The 21,672-nt window shown below is 42.5% G+C and overlaps 1 long non-coding RNA gene across 1 annotated transcript; it reads right to left on the bottom strand.

Moving 5' to 3' along the window:
* Positions 1–1,377: 1,377 nt before the first annotated feature.
* LOC308584262 lies at positions 1,378–20,416 on the bottom strand. Its single transcript, XR_014006717.1, has 4 exons — positions 20,340–20,416; positions 19,541–19,664; positions 2,454–2,547; positions 1,378–1,495 (listed from the first exon to the last, which is right to left on the bottom strand). It is a non-coding gene; the product is annotated as an uncharacterized lncRNA (long non-coding RNA).
* Positions 20,417–21,672: the final 1,256 nt, after the last annotated feature.

Raw genomic sequence — 21,672 nt, 5'->3', positions numbered from 1 at the left:
GACACATACCTGTGGTGGCCAATAGCTTGCCTTGGGTGAGGACAATATCAAAAGTGGGTGGAGCAAAACCCAAGTGGGTGGGTCCACCTCGTCCTCCGTTTCTCTCTTCTTTTTACCTTTTCTCTCTCTCATATATACACACACAGAAACATTCAACCAAATTTATCAAACACAAAGGCCACACATCACCCAGCTTTACACATGATAAAAGAGCTGCTAAAACAATGTGTCATGTTTTGCAACTGGCAGCCCATTATCTGGGAGATACTGAGAATCAGTGATTTGATTCAGTTAATTAGCCCTTTTCGTTTGTTTCCTTTTAATTTTATTTATCTTTTCAAATAACATGTATGATGGAGTGATTAATCCATTTCAGTGACAGGCTGAATTATTATTATTTTCTATTAAGGGGAAGTCTCGGACCAGTAGGGTCCTGGTTTGATTATCTCATGCTTCTTGGTGGGTGTATGATGTCTCTTGCCGGGTCTTTCTGACTTTTCGATGGGTCCATGAATTTTGGCCCGTATAATCAAGTCACATCTGTCAGAGAGAGACAATTTGGTATATTAGTTTGCTGTTATTTCATTCTGCAACTCTCTACTTTTCTTTTTCTTTGATACTCATTTTTTTCCAGTGTCTTCTTCTAGCATGTAACAAAATTCAGTAAGAATTGGGAGGAGACAGGGATTTGGGCAAATTCCCTGCAATAAAAGAACATTGTGAAGCTGCACATACCACTGCTACATCAGTGTTGAGAGAAGGCATTGATCCTGTGGAGTGGGGTGTCAGAAAGGAAGGAGACCCAGGCAGCATTGGGTCTACCTTCTACTGAGAAGATGCAGCTGGTGGACATATGGTAATGGTGCTTTTACACTTTGTCAGCTTGAAGTCTGCCCAATACCTGCCTGGTGACCTGTCCCCTGACATCCCTGGATCCCTCTGGGTCATCCAACCTGATTCATGGATTTCTCAACCCAAACTCAGCCTGAATCCCTCTCAATGGACCCAACTTGTCTTGGGATTTGGCCAAATCTGGTGCACAGTCCAACAAAAGACACTTAAAAGCAGTTGTAGAATCTGAAATTGAGTTGGACACTATAGGTGCTCTTCCATATTGTTTACTTAAGCACTTATTAAATATACTTTTTGTCATCAAATAGGTTTATGAATTATTATTTTTTACCATTCTTCAAACGACTACACAGTTTATTCGAATAGATGAGTAGTGTTATGAAAGAGATTGTAGTTCACTCCTGAGGGTAACAACTTTTTAGCACAACCATTTTGGACTCAAACATTCTTTTTGACACATGAAACATTGCTCATTAATGACACATTCATTTATTTAGTGCTTTTGATTTTTGTTCTCACCGCACGCAGCAAACCCATCTCTCACTACAGATGTCGATGGCCTCAAACGCATCCGGGCACCTCAAGAGGGCGCAGTGGCCCCCAAAGATAGGGCAGAGGACCTGCAGTGATATCATAGCAAAACCTATACACATGAAAACAAAAACAACAAATGGAACAGGACTATTCATTCATTCATTATTTCCTTTATTACATCCAAAGGTGACAGTGTGGTTCACAATATGAAATAATACAAAATCCCTAATATTAAGCCGCTCTTTCTACCTCTAATGCAACTGCCAATGGTGTATTCTGTATACAGTGCCCTTGAGTGGGTGGAAGGGGGGCACACAAAACAATTCAAGAGTGGCTGGGGCAATCCAGCCAGATGGGTGGGGTATAAATAATATTATTGTTATTATTCTTAAAAAATAAGTTGTTAGTAATAAATAATTAGAAAATAAAATAACATTTAATTTAATAATTCTAATTTTATTATTAATACCCCTCCCATCTGGCTGGATTGCCCCAGATATTTTGTACCATATATAAACATAATAAAACATCAAGCATTAAAAACTTCTTCATACAGTTCTGCCTTCAGATGTCTTCTAAACGTTCTGTAGTTCTTTATCTCCTTGACATCTGATGGGAAGGCATTCCACAGGGAGGGTTCCACTAACCCTAACAGAGACACATTCTGCCTGTTTACGAAACCTTCTCCCTCACCACAACCTTGGCCACGTGCAGTGTGAGAGAGGGGACCCCTGCCCAGCTTGGTACATCTTTTCTTCAGGGTGGGAGTGGGAGATTCAATAGCTATCACAGAGAATGTCCTCTCTTGGGCCACCACAACCCAAACTTCCAGTGATGTCCAAATGCCAAGAGGGCCCCATCTGTTGATCTTAACAACCAATAAGGTCTCTTTGGAATGAGGCAATATTCTAAATGATTGGGGCCAAGGTCATTTAAGACTTTAAACACTGTTGTGAGCACTTTAAATTGGACCTAGAAATGAACTGGCAATCAACGGTACACAATACTTGGTTGTAGTGTAAATCTGGGAGGTTTTCCTTTTATCTAGAGGTGATGAAAGAACTTACTTGGATCTGAAAAGAGCACCAAGACAAGAAAGTACCAGGTCTTCATAGCTATGATAGGTCAAGGTCAGATGTTTGGTGAAGCGGCTTCTTGTACCTAGGAAGTAGAAACCAAGGGTGAAACAGGAGTTTTTGGGGGGGTTCCTCCATCCTCCTGTGTCCTTTAGGTGGTAGAACTCTGTAGATTGCAAGTTATTGAGCTGTTCAATCCATCAGAGTTGGCTTATTTATTTTCAAGAAATCAAGATTATCCCCACAAATTTCTCTTTCTGCTAAAAATGCAGGTGAACCTTGCATATTATATGAATGGCTGCACAATAGGAATATGCATATAATCCTTTGTAGATGGGAGCAGACTCACCTGCCCCAACACAGCAAATACTGGTTGCCATTGTATTCCCACAAGGCAAGAGAGTGCCTTGGGTGAATGAGCTATGCTTCATCATTCAAAGCTTGGTGGGAGGGGCAGGAGAATTTGTGGCAACATCTTTGTAGCTTCCATCCAGTTCTGAACTTATTGCTGTGGAGCAGAAGCCTTGGATAGTGATTCCTGAGTGTTCTGTCTGCTGCTCTGCCTCTACTGTTATTTGGCTAAATAATTAAGGTCCTCTGTATCCATGCATATTTTTGGTAGGAGGGAGGAGGGAGGCCATTTCTACTGCAAGCATAGAATAGTAAAGAAAGGTCATGTGATTTTCTGCTTGAACTATAAGAGAATTATGTAATCAATGATCTGTTACTGAAGTGAAGTTATGATGCCACATTATTCTGAAAGCAAAGATTATAATGTGCAGAACTCATGAACTTTGCTTCATGAGAAGCATTAGAGTTAGATTGAAATTATTAGGATTTTAATGGAGTGCATCGGAGCAAATGCTATCTGTTCTTTGAATTGTTTTTAAAAGGGCTCTTTGTTTTTATAATATAGATTTTCCCCTGTGTACAGATCATTCCTATCCAGGAATCAATTGAGTTTTAACTCTCTTAGAATTCATAGAATCATAAAATTGTCCCGTTGGAAGGGATCCCCAAGAGACATTTAGTCCAATCACCTGCAATGCCAGAATCTCAATTTTCATTTCTATGCCAATTCATATTTTTTAAAAAATAAATAAATCTCAGTGTATTTATAGACTGGGAATTGACCCATTTTTAGAGCTATGTTAAAGGTGGGTAACTTTTAGCCCTGCAGAGATTGCTGGGCTCCAATATTCCCATCATCCCACCCCTTTGGCTTTGATGACTGGAGTTGATCAGTGCTGGTGTCCAACAATATTTGGAGGTCCATAGGTTCCTCACTCCTAACTTAGACAACTAGCCAACCCACTACATCTAACTCATTTTGAGCTGGTGAACTGGCATGGCCATTTCTGTGTTTTCATTGGGTAGAGGAAGAATTGTGAATTGTTTCTTGGGAATGGGAAATTTTCTTTCTATAATAACTATTTTCCTTCTGCAATAAATTTAAAAAATTCTCAAGAGTGGCTGCAGGAATAGTGCATCTTTGTCTCTTACCCCTTTAACTGTATCTAACAGTGGGGTGGGGCTCAGGGGACAGTTCCTGTTGCCCAGAGCTTCCTTTTTAGACTGCCCCTTAGAAAGATCCTAGCACTATAGCAATAGCACCATTCACTGGGTGTTTGGGATGAATCATACACTAATTAGTGCTTTTTCCAACATCTAAACATAAAGGGGTAAATGTGTCACTAGCAAAGCATGAGTGAGTTCAAAACAAAAGAAGTAAAACCTTCTTCTTCCCTAAAGCAGAATCTCTGTACATAAGAAAGGGCTGCTTAAATGACTCTTCTATTCCAGCATGCCGTTCTCACAATGGCTGCCCAGATGCCCATGGGAAATCTGCAAGCAGGGCATAACTGTCCACCCAACAACTGGTACTCAAAGGAATACTGAACATACCTATAGTACTGCACAAAGATCACTGGCATGGTGTCCCCAAACCATACCTCCCCCCCCCAAGCCTCTTGAAAGTCTACCATTAAAAAGGGGGAAAGCTCTCCAGATCTTACCAACTCATTCACCTGTTTGCCTACAAGTCCCAGTCATCACTAGAGATGATCAGCTCAGCATATCAGCAAAAAGTGCACTATGTTTTCCCTTATATGCACATCATAGGTTTTATTTCCCTCAGCACCTGTTATGCCTGGGGCGAAAATCACCAGGTGAATATTCCCCTACAGTTCTGGGATTCTGTTGGTCATTGGGCAAGAGGCTTTAATAAGGGAGCCTAGAATTCTCCAATGTTGACTCCAGTTATATTTTGTATGCCATGTAAAGCAAGAATGATGGTGCTTTTCAGAAGGTAGGTCCTAATAAACACTAAACTTCACGGTCATGTGTTGTTTCCAGATATTGCCAGACTAAGTTAGTTTCAACTTTTCTTTTTCCATTTCTAGTGGCTACACATCAGCTTTGTCCCAACACTTTCTAGCAAAAGCAGATATTATTTTCTGGTCTTTCAGGAGGTGAAGAGGGCAGATGGCATACATGAAAATGGTGTCACTGAACCTAGAGTTGATGATTTCTCAAACAGAGGTGAGATGTCTTGCCATCACCTGGTGCCTCTGAAAAGTCTGGTGATCAGAAATTAATATGCATAAATACAATGAAAAAAGTGAGCCATCCAGCTCATATCCCACAGCACCCCCTCCCTATGTGCTCTGGTTTTCTTTCCCGATTTGCTTGTCTCGAGTTGGCAACTGTTATCACTATTTCCATCCTGAAAAGTCCACCTACTGTTGATCCCTCCCCTTCATCCCACTACCTTTCCCCTTCTCTTCTGACTTCCATTTAATTCCCTCCTTCGTCATAGAGTGTGGTGGCAAACAGGCCTGAAATGTACAAGGGCCAGCTCAGATGCAGCAGAATCACTTAGGAATACTGAAGCTATGGAATTTCTCCTATTCATGATTACCACTAGCTGGTTTTGTTTGTTTTTTTTAAAAAAAGTTTAGACAAAAGGCCTGTATAGTTAAAGCTATGGTTTTCCCAGTAGTGATGTATGGAAGTGAGAGCTGGACCATAAAGAAGGGTGATCGCCGAAGAATTGATGCTTTTGAATTATGGTGCTGGAGGAGACTCTTGAGAGTCCCATGGACTGCAAGAAGATCAAACCTATCCATTCTCAAGGAAATCAGCCCTGAGTGCTCACTGGAAGGACAGATCCTGAAGCTGAGGCTCCAATACTTTGGCCACCTCATGAGAAGAGAAGACTGCCTGGAAAAGACCCTGATGTTGGGAAAGATGGAGGGCACAAGGAGAAGGGGACGACATAGGACGAGATGGTTGGACAGTGTTCTCGAAGCTACCAGCATGAGTTTGACCAAACTGTGGGAGGCAGCGGAAGACAGGAGTGCCTGGCGTGCTGTGGTCCATGGGGTCACGGAGAGTCAGACATGACTAAACGACTAAACAAAAACAATGATATATTGAGACTCATGGCATGCATTTTTGTGATAACAGATTACACGACTCTCGAGAGTCAACACCATGTCAATTCCTAGAATTGCTCCCATAGTCATCATGGTACAGGATGAGCCATAAAAGGAGATCACGGTATTCAACATGTGCCTTATCGTTTTTATCCAGGTAACGAAGAGTGTTGTTAGATTCTAATTTGCTGAATGTTCTCTTACGTGTTATGATGTAAAAAATCCTATATATATTTGCTACGCCCTGCGTTCAGGGCTCAGACTTTGCGAAATTATTCCTCTGAGTCAGCTTACTAGCAAGTACTTTAGAATAAATTTTCTGAGCTTCTCCATTGCTGCGTAGTGTCTTACTTTCATTCTGAAGGATTTGCAACAATATGGAGGCTCAGTGCTTACCAGCCATGATGGTTGCATTTAGCCTCTTGTCAGAGATGGTTTGGAAACTTCAGCTGGTGCAGAATTCAGTGGCTAGGTTGCTCACCAGGGGAAGACAGTTTGAGCATATCACACCGATCCTGGTCTGACTGCACTGGCTGCCAATTGTTTTCTGGGCCAAATTCAAAGTGCTGGTTTCAACTTATAAAGCCTTTAACCGCTCAGGACCACAATAATTCAAGGACTGCCTCTTTCAATAGGAACCTACCCAGACCCTGAGATTATCGTCTGAGGTCTTTATTTGTGTGCCTCCCCCATGAGAGGTCCAGAGAGTGGCAGCATGAGAAGGGGCCTTCTCTGCAGTGCCGCCTCATTTGTGGAATGCTCTCCCCAGGGAAGTCTGCCTGGCACCTTCATTATACACCTTTAGGCCCCAGACAGAAATGTTCCTCTTTAACCAGATCTTTGGTTGATTGACATCCAATGCCCTTTTATAATGTGTTGGGGAGCAGGGGATTATTTGGTTGTTTTTGGTTTTTATTATGTAAAACTGGGATAGAAATTTTCATTTACCAGAAGTAATTGAGAATTACCAGAAGTAAAGTCCCGGCAGACTGGAGGAGGGCAAATATTGTCCCTATTTTCAAAAAGGGGAAAAGAGAGGACCCAAATAATTACCGCCCAGTCAGTCTGACATCAATACCAGGGAAGATTCTGGAGCAGATCATTAAGCAAACAGTCTGTGAACACCTAGAAAGGAATGCTGTGATTACCAATAGTCAGCATGGATTTCTGAAAAATAAGTCATGTCAGACTAACCTGATCTTGTTTTTTGACAGAATTACAAGCCTGGTAGATGAAGGGAACGCAGTGGATGTAGCCTACCTTGATTTCAGCAAGGCATTTGACAAGGTGCCCCATGATATTCTTGTAAAGAAGCTGGTAAAATGCGGTCTTGACTCTGCTACCACTCAGTGGATTTGTAACTGGCTGACTGACCGAACCCAAAGGGTGCTCATCAATGGTTCCTCTTCATCCTGGAGAAGAGTGACTAGTGGGGTGCCACAGGGTTCTGTCTTGGGCCCGGTCTTATTCAACATCTTTATCAACGACTTGGATGATGGACTCAAGGGCATCCTGATCAAATTTGCAGATGACACCAAACTGGGAGGGGTGGCTAACACCCCAGAGGACAGGATCACACTTCAAAACGACCTTGACAAATTAGAGAACTGGGCCAAAACAAACAAGATGAATTTTAACAGGGAGAAATGTAAAGTATTGCACTTGGGGGGGGGGGGAAATGAGAGGCACAAATACAAGATGGGTGACACCTGGCTTGAGAGCAGTACATGTGAAAAGGATCTAGGAGTCTTGGTTGACCACAAACTTGACATGAGCCAACAGTGTGACGCGGCAGCTAAAAAAGCCAATGCAATTCTGGGCTGCATCAATAGGAGTATAGCATCTAGATCAAGGGAAGTAATAGTGCCACTGTATTCTGCTCTGGTCAGACCTCACCTGGAGTACTGTGTCCAGTTCTGGGCACCACAATTCAAGAAGGACACTGACAAACTGGAACGTGTCCAGAGGAGGGCAACCAAAATGGTCAAAGGCCTGGAAACGATGCCTTATGAGGAACGGCTAAGGGAGCTGGGCATGTTTAGCCTGGAGAAGAGGAGGTTAAGGGGTGATATGATAGCCATGTTCAAATATATAAAAGGATGTCACATAGAGGAGGGAGAAAGGTTGTTTTCTGCTGCTCCAGAGAAGTGGACACGGAGCAATGGATCCAAACTACAAGAAAGAAGATTCCACCTAAACATTAGGAAGAACTTCCTGACAGTAAGAGCTGTTCGGCAGTGGAATTTGCTGCCAAGGAGTGTGGTGGAGTCTCCTACTTTGGAGGTCTTTAAGCAGAGGCTTGACAACCATATGTCAGGAGTGCTTTGATGGTGTTTCCTGCTTGGCAGGGGGTTGGACTCGATGGCCCTTGTGGTCTCTTCCAACTCTATGATTCTATGATTCTATGATTCTATGATTCTATGATTCTATGTACAGTATTTAGCATTAACTCTGGAAGTGCATGCTTGATTCTGACTATATATTGGCATTAATTCTAGCTCTCCTTCCCCACTACAGGGTTATTTGACAGTCTGATCCACCTTCTCTCTAATATTGCCTAGACAATAAACATTTTACCTTACAGGAGCAGGTTTAGACTCCCTAAAGATTGAGGTACAGTCCTAGCCATCCTCCACCATTTTAACCTCCTAAGGATTTTTAAAATAGTCTTTCAAAGAGTCCCCTGTGGGGAAAATGGTCCAGGTGGCCAACATCAAAAGTGGGTGGAGCAAAACCAAAGTGGGTGGGTACACCTCCTGCTCCTTTTCCTCTCTTCTTTCTCCCCTCCCCCCTCTCTCTCTCTCTCACACACACACACAGAAACATTCACTAAATTTATCAAACACAAACACCACACATCATCCACCTTCACACACTATCAAAGAGCTGCTAAACCAATCTGTCATGTTTTGCAACTGACAGTCCATTCTCTGGGAGATGCTGAGAATCAGTGATTTGATTCAACCAAGTAGGCTTTTTTGTTTGTTTGTTTTATTTATCTTTTCAAATAGCATGTACCATCGGACTTACTGATCTTTTTCAATGGCAAGCTGAATTATTTTTTTCTATAAAAAGGGAGTCCCAGAGAAATAGGGTTTTGGTTTGGGTGGCTTAGGATTACCGGGGAGGTTTGCGAAGGTGTACGAAGCCTCTTTGTGGGTTTTAAAGGCTTTCCGATGGGTCCATGAGCTTGAGCCACCTGAATCATCTCACGCCTGTCAGAGAAAGACAATTTGGTATATTAGTTTGCTGTTATTACATTTTGCAACTCTCTGCTACTTATGCCTTTCTTTTTCTTCATCACTTACTCATTTTTTTCAGTGTCTTGTTCTAGTATGTAACAAAAATACAATGAAAATTAGGGGGCAGAAAGGCACTTTCAAAGCACCACAAGATGGTTCAGAGATTTTGATTTATTTATTTTTTAAGAAAAGCTTTTCTCCCAAAATTTGGGCTCATTCCCTGCTATAAAAGAGCATTAAGAAGCAACATGTGCCTCTGCTTCTTAATGTTGAGAAGGCATTGATCCTGTGGAGTGGGATGTCAGAAAGGAAGGAGAGCCAAGCAGCATTGGGTCTACCTTCTACTGAGAAGATGCAGCTGGTGGACATATGGTAATGGCGCTTTTACACTTTGTCTGCTTGATGTCTACGCCATACCTGCCTGGTGACCTGTCTCCTGAAATCCCTAGACCCCTCTGGGCCATCTAACCTAATTCATGGATTCCTCAATGCACGCTCAACTGGAATCCCTCTCAATAGACCCAACTTGGGATTTGGCCGAATCTGGTGCACAGTTCAACAAAAGACACTTAAAAGCATTAACTCAATGAGTGATCTCAGGGTTTCTAGGGACTAGGTCTTTCAACAGTCAAATATCTATGTAAATACTGTGAACAGGGCTGGCCACAGTAACAGCCTCACCAAGGTCTCCCCTGCCAGTTGTAGGATCTGAAATTGAGCTGGACACTATAGATGCTCTTCCATATTGTTTATTGGAGCACTTATTAAATCATTATGTTTTCTGTCACCAAATAGGTTTGTGAAACCTTTTATTTTTAAAACCATTATACAAACAACTGCATGATTTATTTGAATTGATACAGTAGTGTAATGAAAGAGATTTTTACTCACTCCTGAAGGTAACAATGTTTTAGCACAACCATTTTGTACTCAAACATTCTTTTTGACACATGAAACATTGCTAATTAAGAACACATTAATTTATATAATGCTTGTGATTCTTGTTCTCACCGAAGGCAGCAAACCGATTCCTCTGATGGGTCACACCTTCCGAGAGCCATAAAATTACCATTGCATTCCGATAGGCTGCAGTAGCCCCCAAAGGATTGGCACATGGTCTGGTCTACCATGTTAGCAAAGCCTATTCACATGGTACCAAAAACAAGAAATGGAACAGGACTATTCATTACTTTATTATTTTCTCTATTACATCCATGGATCTCAGGGTAGTTCACAATATGAAATAAGACCAAATACCTAATACTAAGCCACTATTTCTACCTCTCCTACAACTATACAATGGTGCTTTCTGTATACAGTGCCCTAGTATGGTGGGTAGGGGGGCACACACAACAATTCAAAAGAGTGGCTGAGGTATGAATAATAACATTATTGTTAAAAAAATACTACTTATAAACAAAAATAGAATATAATAAGATTTAATAATGTTAATTTTATTATTTCTACCCCTCCTAGCCACATTGAACACATACAAAAACATAACAAAACATCAAACATTAAGAGGCATTCTACAGGGAGGGTGCCACTAACCCTAACCAGAGGTACCCTCTGCCTGTTTACAAAACCTTCTCCCACACCTCAACCTTGGCCATATGCATCGTATAACAGGGGTTCCCTCTGCCCAGCTTGGTACATATTTTCCTTGGGGGGGGGCAGATTCTATATCTATCACAGAGAATGTCCTCTCTCAGGTCCCCACAACCCAAACTTCCAATGGTGTCCAAATGTCAAGAAGGCCCATTTGTTGATCTTAACAACCAATAAGTTCTCTTAGGAAGGAGACAATATTCCAGAGGATGGGGGCCTAGGTCATTTAAGACTTTAAACACTGTTGTGAGCACTTTGAGTGGGAAGTGGAAACAAACTGGCAATCAATTGTACACAATACTTGGCTGTTGGGTAAATTTGATAGGTTTTCCTTTTATCCAGAGGTGATGAAAGAACTTACTTGGATCTGAAAAGAGCAGCAAGACAAGAAGGTTCCAGGTCTTCATAGCTTTGATAGGTCAAGGTCAGATCTTTGGTGAAGCAGCTTCTTGTACCTAGGAAGTAGAAACCAAGGGTGAAACAGGAGGGTTTTTTTTGGGGGGGGTTCCTCCATCCTCCTGTGTCTTTTAGGTGGTAGAACTCTGTAGATTGCAAGTTACTGAGCTATTCAATCCATCAGAGTGGTCTTATTTATTTTCAAGAAATCAAGATTATCCCCACAACCTTGTCTTTCTGCTAAAAATGCAGACAAACATTGCATATTATATCAATGGCTGTACACTATAAATATACACACACACCTTTGTAGATGGGAGCAGACTCACCTGCCCCAACAGAGCAAATACTGGCTGCCATTGTATTCCCACAAGGCAAGAGAGTGCCTTGGGTGAATGTGCTATGCTTCATCATTCAAAGGTTGGTGGGAGGGGCAGGAGAATTTGTTGCAACATCTTTGTAGCTTTCGTGCAGTTCTGAACTTACTGCTCCAGACTTGAAGCCTTGGATAGTGATTCCTGATTGCTCGGTCTGCTGCTCGGTCTGTACGGCCACCTGGCTGAATCATTAAGGTCCTCTGCATGTATGCATATTTTTGGTTGGAGGGAGGCCATTTCTATTGCAAGCAGAGTGTAATAAAGAAAGGTCGTGTGATTTTCTGCTTGAACTATAAGAGAATGATATAATCAATGATCTGTTACTGAAGTGAAGTTATGATGCCACATTATTCTGAAAGCAAAGATTACAATGTAGAGAACTCATGAACCTTGCTTCATGAGAAGCATTAGAGTTTTATTGAAATATTTAGGATTTCAATGGAGTGCATCGGACCAAATGCTATCTGTTCTTTGATTTGTTTTTAAAAGTGCTCTTTGTTTTTATAATATAGATTTTCCCCTGTGTACAGATCATTCCTATCCAGGAATCAATTGAGTTTAAACTCTCTTGGAATTCATAGAATCATAAAACTGTCCAGTTGGAACTGATAGCCAAGAGACATTTAGTTCAATCACCTGCAATGCCAGAATCTCAACTTTCATTTCTATGTCACTTTATATTTTGACAAAAAACACCCCCTCAGTTTTCTTAGTATTTTGAGGGCCACAGGTTCCTCACTCCTTGCTTAGACAACTGGCCAACCCACTACACCTAACTCATTTCAAGCTGATGAAAAGGAAAGGCCATTTCTGTGTTTTCTATGGGGAGATGAAGAATTTTTAATTGTTTCGTGGAAATGGGAAATGGTGCTATATTTCACCCCTCCTTTTCCTTCCGTATTAGTTTTAAAAAATTCTCAAGAGTGACTGCAGGAGTGGCAGCTCATTGTCTCTAATCCCTTCAACTATCTAACATTGGAGTGGTCAGAGGAGAGTACCTGCTGCCCATAGCTTTCTTTTTAGACTGTCCCTTAGAAAGATGCTAGCACTAAACTGATTCAATGGGTGTTTGGGATGAAAAATACACGAATTAGTCCTTTTTTCAACATCTAAAGATATTGGGGAAAGTCACCAGGAAAGCATGAGTGAGTTCAAAACTAAACAAATAAAAATTACTTCTTCTCTAAAGCAGAACGTTAGAACATAAGAAAAGGCTGCTTAAATGGGTCTTCTATTCCAGCATGCTGTTCTCAGAATGGTTGCCCAGATGCCCATTGGAAATCTTCAAGCAGGGCATAACTGTCCACCCAACATCTGATACTCAAAGGAATAATGAACGTATCTACTTTACCCCACCATGATCACTAGCATGGTGTCCCCAAACCATACATCCCCCACCAAGTCTCTTGAAAATCTACCATTAAAAAGTGGGGAGAGCTCTCCAGATCTTACCAACTCATTCACCTGTTTCCCTACAAGTCCCAGTCCTCACTAGAGATGATCAGCTCAGCATATCAGCAAAAAGTGCACTATGTTTCTCCTTATAATGCATACCATAGGTTTTATTTCCCTCAGCACCTGTTATGCCTGGGGCCAAAATCACCAGGTGAATATTCCCCTACAGTTCTGGGATTCTGTTGGTCATTGGGCAAGAGGCTTTGCTAAGGAAGCCTAGAATTCTACCATGTTGACTCCAATTATATTTTGTATGCCATGTAAAGCAAGAATGATGGTGCTTTTCAGAAGGTAGGTCCTAATAAACACTAAAATTCACGGTCATGTATTGTTTCCAGAAATTGCCAGACTAAGTTAGTTTCAACTTTTCATTTTCCAGTTCTAGTGAATACGCAACAACTTTTTCTCATAACTTTCTAGCAAAAATGAATAGCCAACAAATCTTTGGTTCATCTTAATATATTTTTATTCTCATTCAAATTTACAGCATTCAAAGCATTTCCTGGTCTTTCAGGACGTGAAGAGGGCAGATGGCATACATGAAAATGGCGTCACTGAACCTAGAGTTGATGATTTCTCAAACAGAGGTGAGATGTCTAGCCATCACCTGGTGCCTCTGAAAAGTCTGGTGATCAGAAATTAATATGCATAAATACAAGGAAAAAAGTGAGCCATCCAGCTCATATCCCACAGCATCCCCTCCCTATGTGCTCTGGTTTTCTTTCCCGATTTGCTTGTCTCGAGTTGGCAACTGTTATCACTATTTCCATTCTGAAAAGTCCACCTACTGTTGATCCCTCCCCCCCCCTTCATCCCACTACCTTTCCCCTTCTCTCTGCTGACTTCCATTTAATTCCCTCCTTCATCACGGAGTGTGGTGGCAAAACACCCCTGAAATGTACAAGGGCCAGGTCAGATGCAGCAGATCACTTAGGAATACTGACCCTATGGGATTTCTCCTATTCATAATTACCACCAGCTGGTATAGTTTTTTTTAAAAGTTCAGACAAAGATATGGAGGCTCAATGCTTACCAGCCATGATGGTTACATTTAGCCTCTTGTCAAAGGTGGTTCGGATACTTCAGCTAGTGCAAAATTCAGGTTGCTCACCAGGGCAAAAAAGATTGAGCATATTACACCGATCCTGGTCCGACTGCACTGGCTGCTAATTATATTCTGGGCCAAATTCAAAGGGCTGGTCTCGACCTATAAAGCTTTTAATGGCTCAGGACCACAATACCTCAAGGACTGTCTCTTTCCTTAGGAAACTACCCAGACCCTGAGATCATCTTCTGAGGCCCTTATTTGTGTACCTCCCCCATGAGAGGTCCAGAGGGTGGCAACATGAGAACGGGCCTTTTCTGCAGTGCCTCCTCATTTGTGGAATGCTCACCCCAGGGAAGAGGAAGAGGAGTACGGGGGGAGCACACCGCCCCCGGCAGCACAATCCCGGGGGGATGCCATCGTGGCTGCCCCTGCCCACGCTGGGCGCACTGCCCCCAGGACAAGCATCATGCTCCTGTGGGTAGCATGCCACACTCCCAGGATGCGCTCCAGCCCCGCCCCACCTGCTCTCCCCCCCCCCCCCGGTGCCGGAGCATGAAGCTCCGCCACTGTGCCTGGCACTTTCATAATACACCTTTAGCCCCAGGCAAAAATGCTCCTCTTTAACTAGGCCCTGGGCTGATTGATATCCAATGCCCTTTTAAAATGTGTCAGGGACTAGCAGATTATTGGTTTGTTTTTGATTGTTTGTTTTTGATTATGCATTTTGTGTTTTTAGATTGTGATTTTATGTTGTAACCGCCTGATTAATATTAAATAATAAATATTAAATATTAAATATTAAATATTAAATATTAAATATTAAATATTAAATATTAAATATTAAATATTAAATATTAAATATTAAATATTAAATATTAAATATTAAATATTAAATATTAAATATTAAATATTAAATATTAAATATTAAATATTAAATATTAAATATTAAATATTAAATATTGCATTAATGCTACATTATTATTATTATTATTATTATTATTATTATTATTATTATTATTATTATTATTATTATACTAATAATAATGTGCTAAAATAATGTACTACTATCTTTTTCCTTTTTCCTTTCTCCTCCTGTGATGAGGCTGCATTTTAATATTTTAATGTTTCAATATTTTAATGTTGTATTTTAATCTTGTTTTTAAGTTGTATTCCTTCAACTTGTTTTTATTATTGCTTGTTAGCCGCCCTGAGCCCGGTCTTGGCTGGGGAGGGCGGGGTATAAAAAAAAAATACCATTATTATTACTAATAATAGTACTACTAATAATAATGTTCCCCTCTGCAGGGAGGTGGGACCGATTCGGATGGTCCGCCTCCGCCACTTAATGGATCCAAATGGTTTCCAGAGAGTGGCAGGGGATGTTTTATTCCATGTTGATGGCCTTTCAGCCGATTCCCTGGTGGCCCGCTGGAATGTGGAGTTAACCAGGGCTATTGACTGTTTGGCTCCAAAGCTCCCTCTCAGATTGCATGGTTTTCCAGGGATCTGAGGGCAATGAAACAATCGCTGAGACGGCTAGAGTGCTGGTGGCGGATAACTCATTCTGAATCTGACCGGACACAGGTTAGACTGAGGCATCTGATCATAGTCTGCATTTTAATCAAGGCTTATATTTTGATCAGATTCCTGTATTCTAAAAATGAGCTTAAATTCAGAAATGTTTCTTTCGAGGCAGGAAACCAGCAGGCAGCTGGCAAGCTCTTGGGCAGAGGGCTTTATTGCGGTCATAAAAAGGCTGAGAGCAAAAGGTTACTGACCCTACAGAATACAATTAAGCAGTAAAAGCACTAATTACCATGTGTCTCCCATTAGAGACTTGAGCCAAAGGTTAAAAAGGGCAAATAAAAATAGTAGCTGAAAGCAGCTCTCTGAAACTGCTTTGAAGCTTCAGAGAAAATTCTCTGTTTTCTAAGTTACTTTTCTACTAAAAATCTATATATGTTTTGTATGAAATATATTGGCTTAAATGTAATTATGCAAAGGATTTAGAAAGTAAGAAATGTTAGATTCTTATGTTAGATTCTTATTTCATAGAATCATAGAATCGTGGAGTTGGAAGAGACCACAAGGGCCATTGAGTCCAGCCCCCTGCCAGGCAGGAAACACCATCAGAGCACTCCTGACATATGGTTGTCGGGCCTCTGCTTAAAGACCTCCAAAGAAGGAGATCTTTCATTGATGATGCGTGAGAATGTGAAGGTCTCTGACCTCTGTTTAAGATAAAATTAGAACAATTAGCCATCTGCTTTGCAGTGAATAGGGCAGCAGGGGGCAAAGGTTACCTGGTAATTAAGGTGCTTTGTCGAGGTTAATGGCTACTTGTTTGCCATTTATAAATAGAAGAAAATATAGCTCTCTGTCTCCCATAAAAGGCAATAGGAAATGGGTGTATCTTTTATGATTGGTTCTAGCAAACAGCCAATAGGAATTTCAAGCAGGCTGATTGGACAGAGGCAGCCAAAGGAGGAGCAAGAGGGCTGGGCTGAGGGAATATAAGTGCTGGCCATAATGGCAGGAGGCCAGGCCAGAGCTTGGTAACCATATACCACTGTGCCTCTCATTTATTTGTCCGACAAATAAATTATTATTTTAATTTCTCTATTGCTGCATTGAATATTTCATTCCAGCTAAGCGTTAACCACAAGCAGGGTGCTACAAGACCTCAACGTCGAGCCTACCAAGTGGCGATAGCGACGGCGAAGAAGACTTTCTTCGCCGCCTCTATTGCATCTGCAGAAAACAGCAGCAGGAGACTTTTTCAGGTGGTTCACAATTTAGTGGAACCATCTGCGACATCGGGGCCCATCACGGGCCACATGATCTCCTGCAATGATTTTGCAAAGTTTTTTGCAGATAAAATCGCTCAGATTCGGGAAGAAGTAGACTCCACCGTGGGAGCACGGCCAGGGCGGGAGAGTGCTAGAGTCCTGTCTAGTCAAGTTGTGTGGGATCAATTCCAATCTGTTACCTCCGAGGATGTGGACAGGCTGCTTGGACGAGTGAAGCCAACCACCTGCCTCCTGGATCCTTGCCCATCCTGGCTTATAAAAGCTAGCCAGGAAGGACTGGGCGATGGGCTTCGTGGGGTGGTGAATGCTTCCCTCCATGAGGGAGCCTTCCCAGACCCGCTGAAAGAGGCGGTTATTAAACCGCTTCTTAAAAAAACATCTTTAGATGCAGCTACGATGGCCAATTATCGCCCAGTCTCAAATCTTCTATTCTTGGGCAAGGTGATTGAGCGAGTGGTTGCTGAACAACTCCAGGCACGCCTGGAAGAAGAGGACCATTTGGATCCCTTCCAGTCGGGATTCAGGGCTCATCATGGGACTGAAACTGCCTTGGTCGCACTGGTTGATGATCTCCGGCGGGCTAGGGACAAAGGTGAGAGCTGTTTCCTAGTTCTCCTGGATCTCTCAGCGGCGTTTGATACCATCGACCGTAACATCCTTCTGGACTGTCTTGAGGGGCTGGGAGCTGGGGGCACTGTCATACAGTGGTTCCGCTCCTTTCTCCTGGGCCGTGTTCAGAAACTGGTGGTGGGGGATGAGTGTTCAGACCCCTGGGCTCTCACTTGGGGGTGCCTCAGGGTTCTGTCCTCTCCCCCATGCTTTTCAACATTTACATGCAGCCACTGGGAGAGATCATCAGGAGGTTTGGACTGGGTGTTCATCAGTATGCAGATGATACCCAGCTCTACCTCTCTTTTAAATCAGAACCAGTGAAGGCGGTGAAGGTCCTGTGTGAGTGTCTGGAGGCGGTTGGAGGATGGATGGCGGCTAACAGATTGAGGTTGAATCCTGACAAGACAGAAGTACTGTTTTGGGGGGACCGGAGGCGGGCAGGTGTGGAGGATTCCCTGGTCCTGAATGGGGTAACTGTGCCCCTGAAGGACCAGGTGCACAGCCTGGGAGTCATTTTGGACTCACAGCTGTCCATGGAGGCAGAGGTCAAATCAGTATCCAGGGCAGCTGTTTACCAGCTCCATCTGGTACGTAGGCTGAGACCCTATCTGCCTGCAGACTGTCTCGCCAGAGTGGTGCATGCTCTGGTTATCTCCCACTTGGACTACTGCAATGCACTCTACGTGGGGCTACCTTTGAAGGTGACCAGGAAACTACAACTAATCCAGAATGCGGCAGCTAGACGGGTGACTGGGAGTGGCTGCCGAGACCATATAACACCGGTCTTGAAAGACCTACATTGGCTCCCAGTACGTTTCCGAGCACAATTCAAAGTGTTGGTGCTGACCTTTAAACCCCTAAATGGCCTCGGTCCAGTATATCTGAAGGAGCGTCTCCTCCCCCATCGTTCTGCCCGGACACTGAGGTCCAGCTCCGAGGGCCTTCTGGCAGTTCCCTCACTGCGAGAGGCCAAGTTACAGGGAACAGGCAGAGGGCCTTCTCGGTAGTGGCGCCCTCCCTGTGGAACGCCCTCCCATCAGATCTCAAAGCGATAAACAACTACCTGACATTCAGAAGACATCTTAAGGCAGCCCTGTTCAGGGAAGTTTTTAATATGTGACATTTTAGTGTATTTTTCATCTTTGTTGGAAGCCGCCCAGAGTGGCTGGGGAAACCCAGCCAGATGGGCGGGGTACAAATAATAAATTATTAGTATTAGTATTATTATAATAATAGTGGTACTAATAATAGTTCTACTACTACTACTACTACTACTACTAATAATAATAATAATAATAATAATAATAATATGCCTCTAAATGCCAGTTGTTGGGAATTGCAAGTCCCACCGAAATATGGCTGCCCATGGTGAGAACAGGATTCTGGACCCGTTGGGCTTTTCTTCTGACACAGCAGAGCTATTCTTGTGTTCTCATGAAGAAGGTATAAATGATCCTGCTAATGATATGGATGTGTTGCCATATTCAGATTTGCAGGGCTCTTTCCCACATTTTTGTAGTGCTGTAAGAGACTGCACAGTCTCTTTGACTAGAAAAATTATCATTCACTATGGACAGCTTTTGAATTATGGTGCTTGAGGAGAGTCTTGAGAGTCCCATGGACTGCAAGAAGATCAAACCTATCCATTCTGAAGGAAATCAGCCCTGAGTGCTCACTGGAAGGACAGATCCTGAAGCTGAGGCTCCAATACTTTGGTCACCTCATGAGAAGAGAAGACTCCCTGGAAAAGACCCTGATGTTGGGAAAGATGGAGGGCACAAGGAGAAAGGGACGACAGAGGACGAGATGGTTGGACAGTGTTCACGAAGCTACCAGCATGAGTTTGACCAAACTGCGGGAGGCAGTGGAAGACAGGAGTGCCTGGCGTGCTCTGGTCCATGGGGTCACGAAGAGTCGGACATGACTAAATGACTAAACAACAACAACAACTATGGACAACATTGCTTTGTCTTGCCCATTTTAAACTCATTAATTATTTTTCAATAATGTATTTGTGTGTGTGTGAGAGAGAGAGAGAGAGAGAGAGAGAGAGAGAGAGAGAGAGAGAGAGAGAGAGAGGTCATTATTCTTACGCCATGCAGCAAAGCCAGTCTGTACTGCATTTTCCAAGTTGCCAATGTCTTCTAGGGCAGTTCCTCCATTCACACATGCCTTTGAAGGAAATACACATCACACGCTCTGTAAAGTAAGTTATTTCTGCAACAAACAAAAAGGAGCAGAGCTGAAATGTTAATAATTCAATTTCATTATGTTACAACTGGCAATATTGCATATGTACTGTATTAAGGATGTGCATTGGTCTTGAAAGTTTGTTTGCATCTGAATCCGCCGCTTTGCAAACCCAGTTAATATGTCCTAGGTTATCAATTATCTGTCTGATTTGACTCATGCTTCACATCCAAAGCATCCTTTCTCAAGGCATAGAATCATACAGTTGGGGTGGAACTAAGTAGTCATCTAGTCCAACCCCTTCAATTTAAGCCTGCCAGCTAACAGAATAATAACTGCAGTGTTTTTCCTACTAGGAGCTTTTGGATATGCCCTAGCACTAAGCCTTCACTACTGCATTAAAATAAATAAATAAATGGCTATGGCATTTCCACCCCCCCTTGTTTTATTTATTTATTTATTAATGTTGCAATACATATATAAAATCTTCACATAACGATACATATACATTATATTTGTAAATTCACATTTTCACATTTCATTGTATTCTTTCTATTCTTTGATAGAATCAGATGAAATTTGCAAATACAGCATATTCTCCAGAGTGTAGGAGGTCTGCCAAACTACAGGCACACGCCTTTAGTGCAGACACCTTGTATTATTTAGTATTATTATTATTATATTTTTTTTAAAGAAGGATACCTGCAGAGGTTCTGCAAGAGAAGCCTATTCAGCTTTCTACCAGACTGCTCTTCCCCCACAACCAGACACCATCTGACACCATCTGGAGGTTCGGACCCAAGCCAATGGACTCAAGTAACAGGAAAGGAACTTACGACTACACACCAGGAATAACTTTCTGACAGTAAGAGCTGTTCAGCAGTGGAATGAACTCCCTCGAGAGGCTGTGGTTTCTCCTTCAGTGGAGGTTTTGAAGCAATGGTTGGATGGACATCTGACATGGATGCTTTAGTTGAGATTTCTGCATTGGAGGGGGGTTGGACTAGATGACCCTCTGGATCCCTTCTAAATCTACAGTTCTACAATTCTCCTTTCCCAGTGCCACACCCCATGAAGCTACTCAGGTTGTCTGTGTCCAATATCCCGTTATCAGAGGTGGCATCCCTCTGAGTACCAATAGCTGATCCAACTTGCAGACTTCCCCAGGGAATCCGGTTAGCCTGAGAACAGGATGATGAAGTAGATAGACCTTTGGCAAGGCTCATCTTCTTTTATTGTAATATTGTGTAGCCCTGCACTCTTTATAAATCACCATTCCCCAACAGAGCTCAGGGCTTTCTAAAGTAATAGCATACCTGTATCGGAAAATATTATCAAGGCAAGGACAAATAGAAGAACGTAACAGGTTCTCATCGTCCTGATACGGCAGAGGGAGGATGTTCAGTTGTGAACCGTATCCCTAAAACAAGAGCAACAACAGATAAGGGAGTTGCTGCTTTAATATCAGGGTCCTTTTGGTAGAGGTTCACAAAAGCCCCTCCACACTTAAGGGGTGAGGTGGAGAGAGCCACAAAGGCAAATCCTAACTTTTGACATCACTGTATGTTGTCACCATGCTAACGCAATGTCAAAGGGAGCTCTGTTTGCAAGCCAAGGGATGCCATTTGCAGGCACAGCATGGATGAGGTCTGCCAAACTACAAGCATGCCCAATAAGGGGCTTTCAGTGTAGACAGCTTCATTGATAAATAATAATAATAATTTTTTATTTGTATCCCACCCTCCCCTGCCAAAGCCAAGCTCATAGCAGCTAACAACACGTAAAATAGCACAGTGTACATAAAATCGCACAGCCAATTAATTAAAATACATTCTAGAATCAATTCAGAATCAAATTAATGGCAACCAACGGGTTAGAGTTCTATGAAGATTACAGAAGGAGAGAGGGGGTCAGGCTGTGCCTTGGCCAAAGACCTGGTGGAACAGCTCCATCTTGCAGGCCCTGCTGAAAGATGTCAAGTCCTGTAGGGCCCTAGTCTCTTTTGACAGAGCGTTCCACCAGATCGGGGCCACAG

The sequence above is a fragment of the Podarcis bocagei genome, assembly GCF_964188305.1.
Source record: "Podarcis bocagei genome assembly, chromosome: 3".
NCBI lineage: Eukaryota > Metazoa > Chordata > Lepidosauria > Squamata > Lacertidae > Podarcis > Podarcis bocagei.
This window is presented reverse-complemented; position numbering and strand designations above follow the sequence as displayed.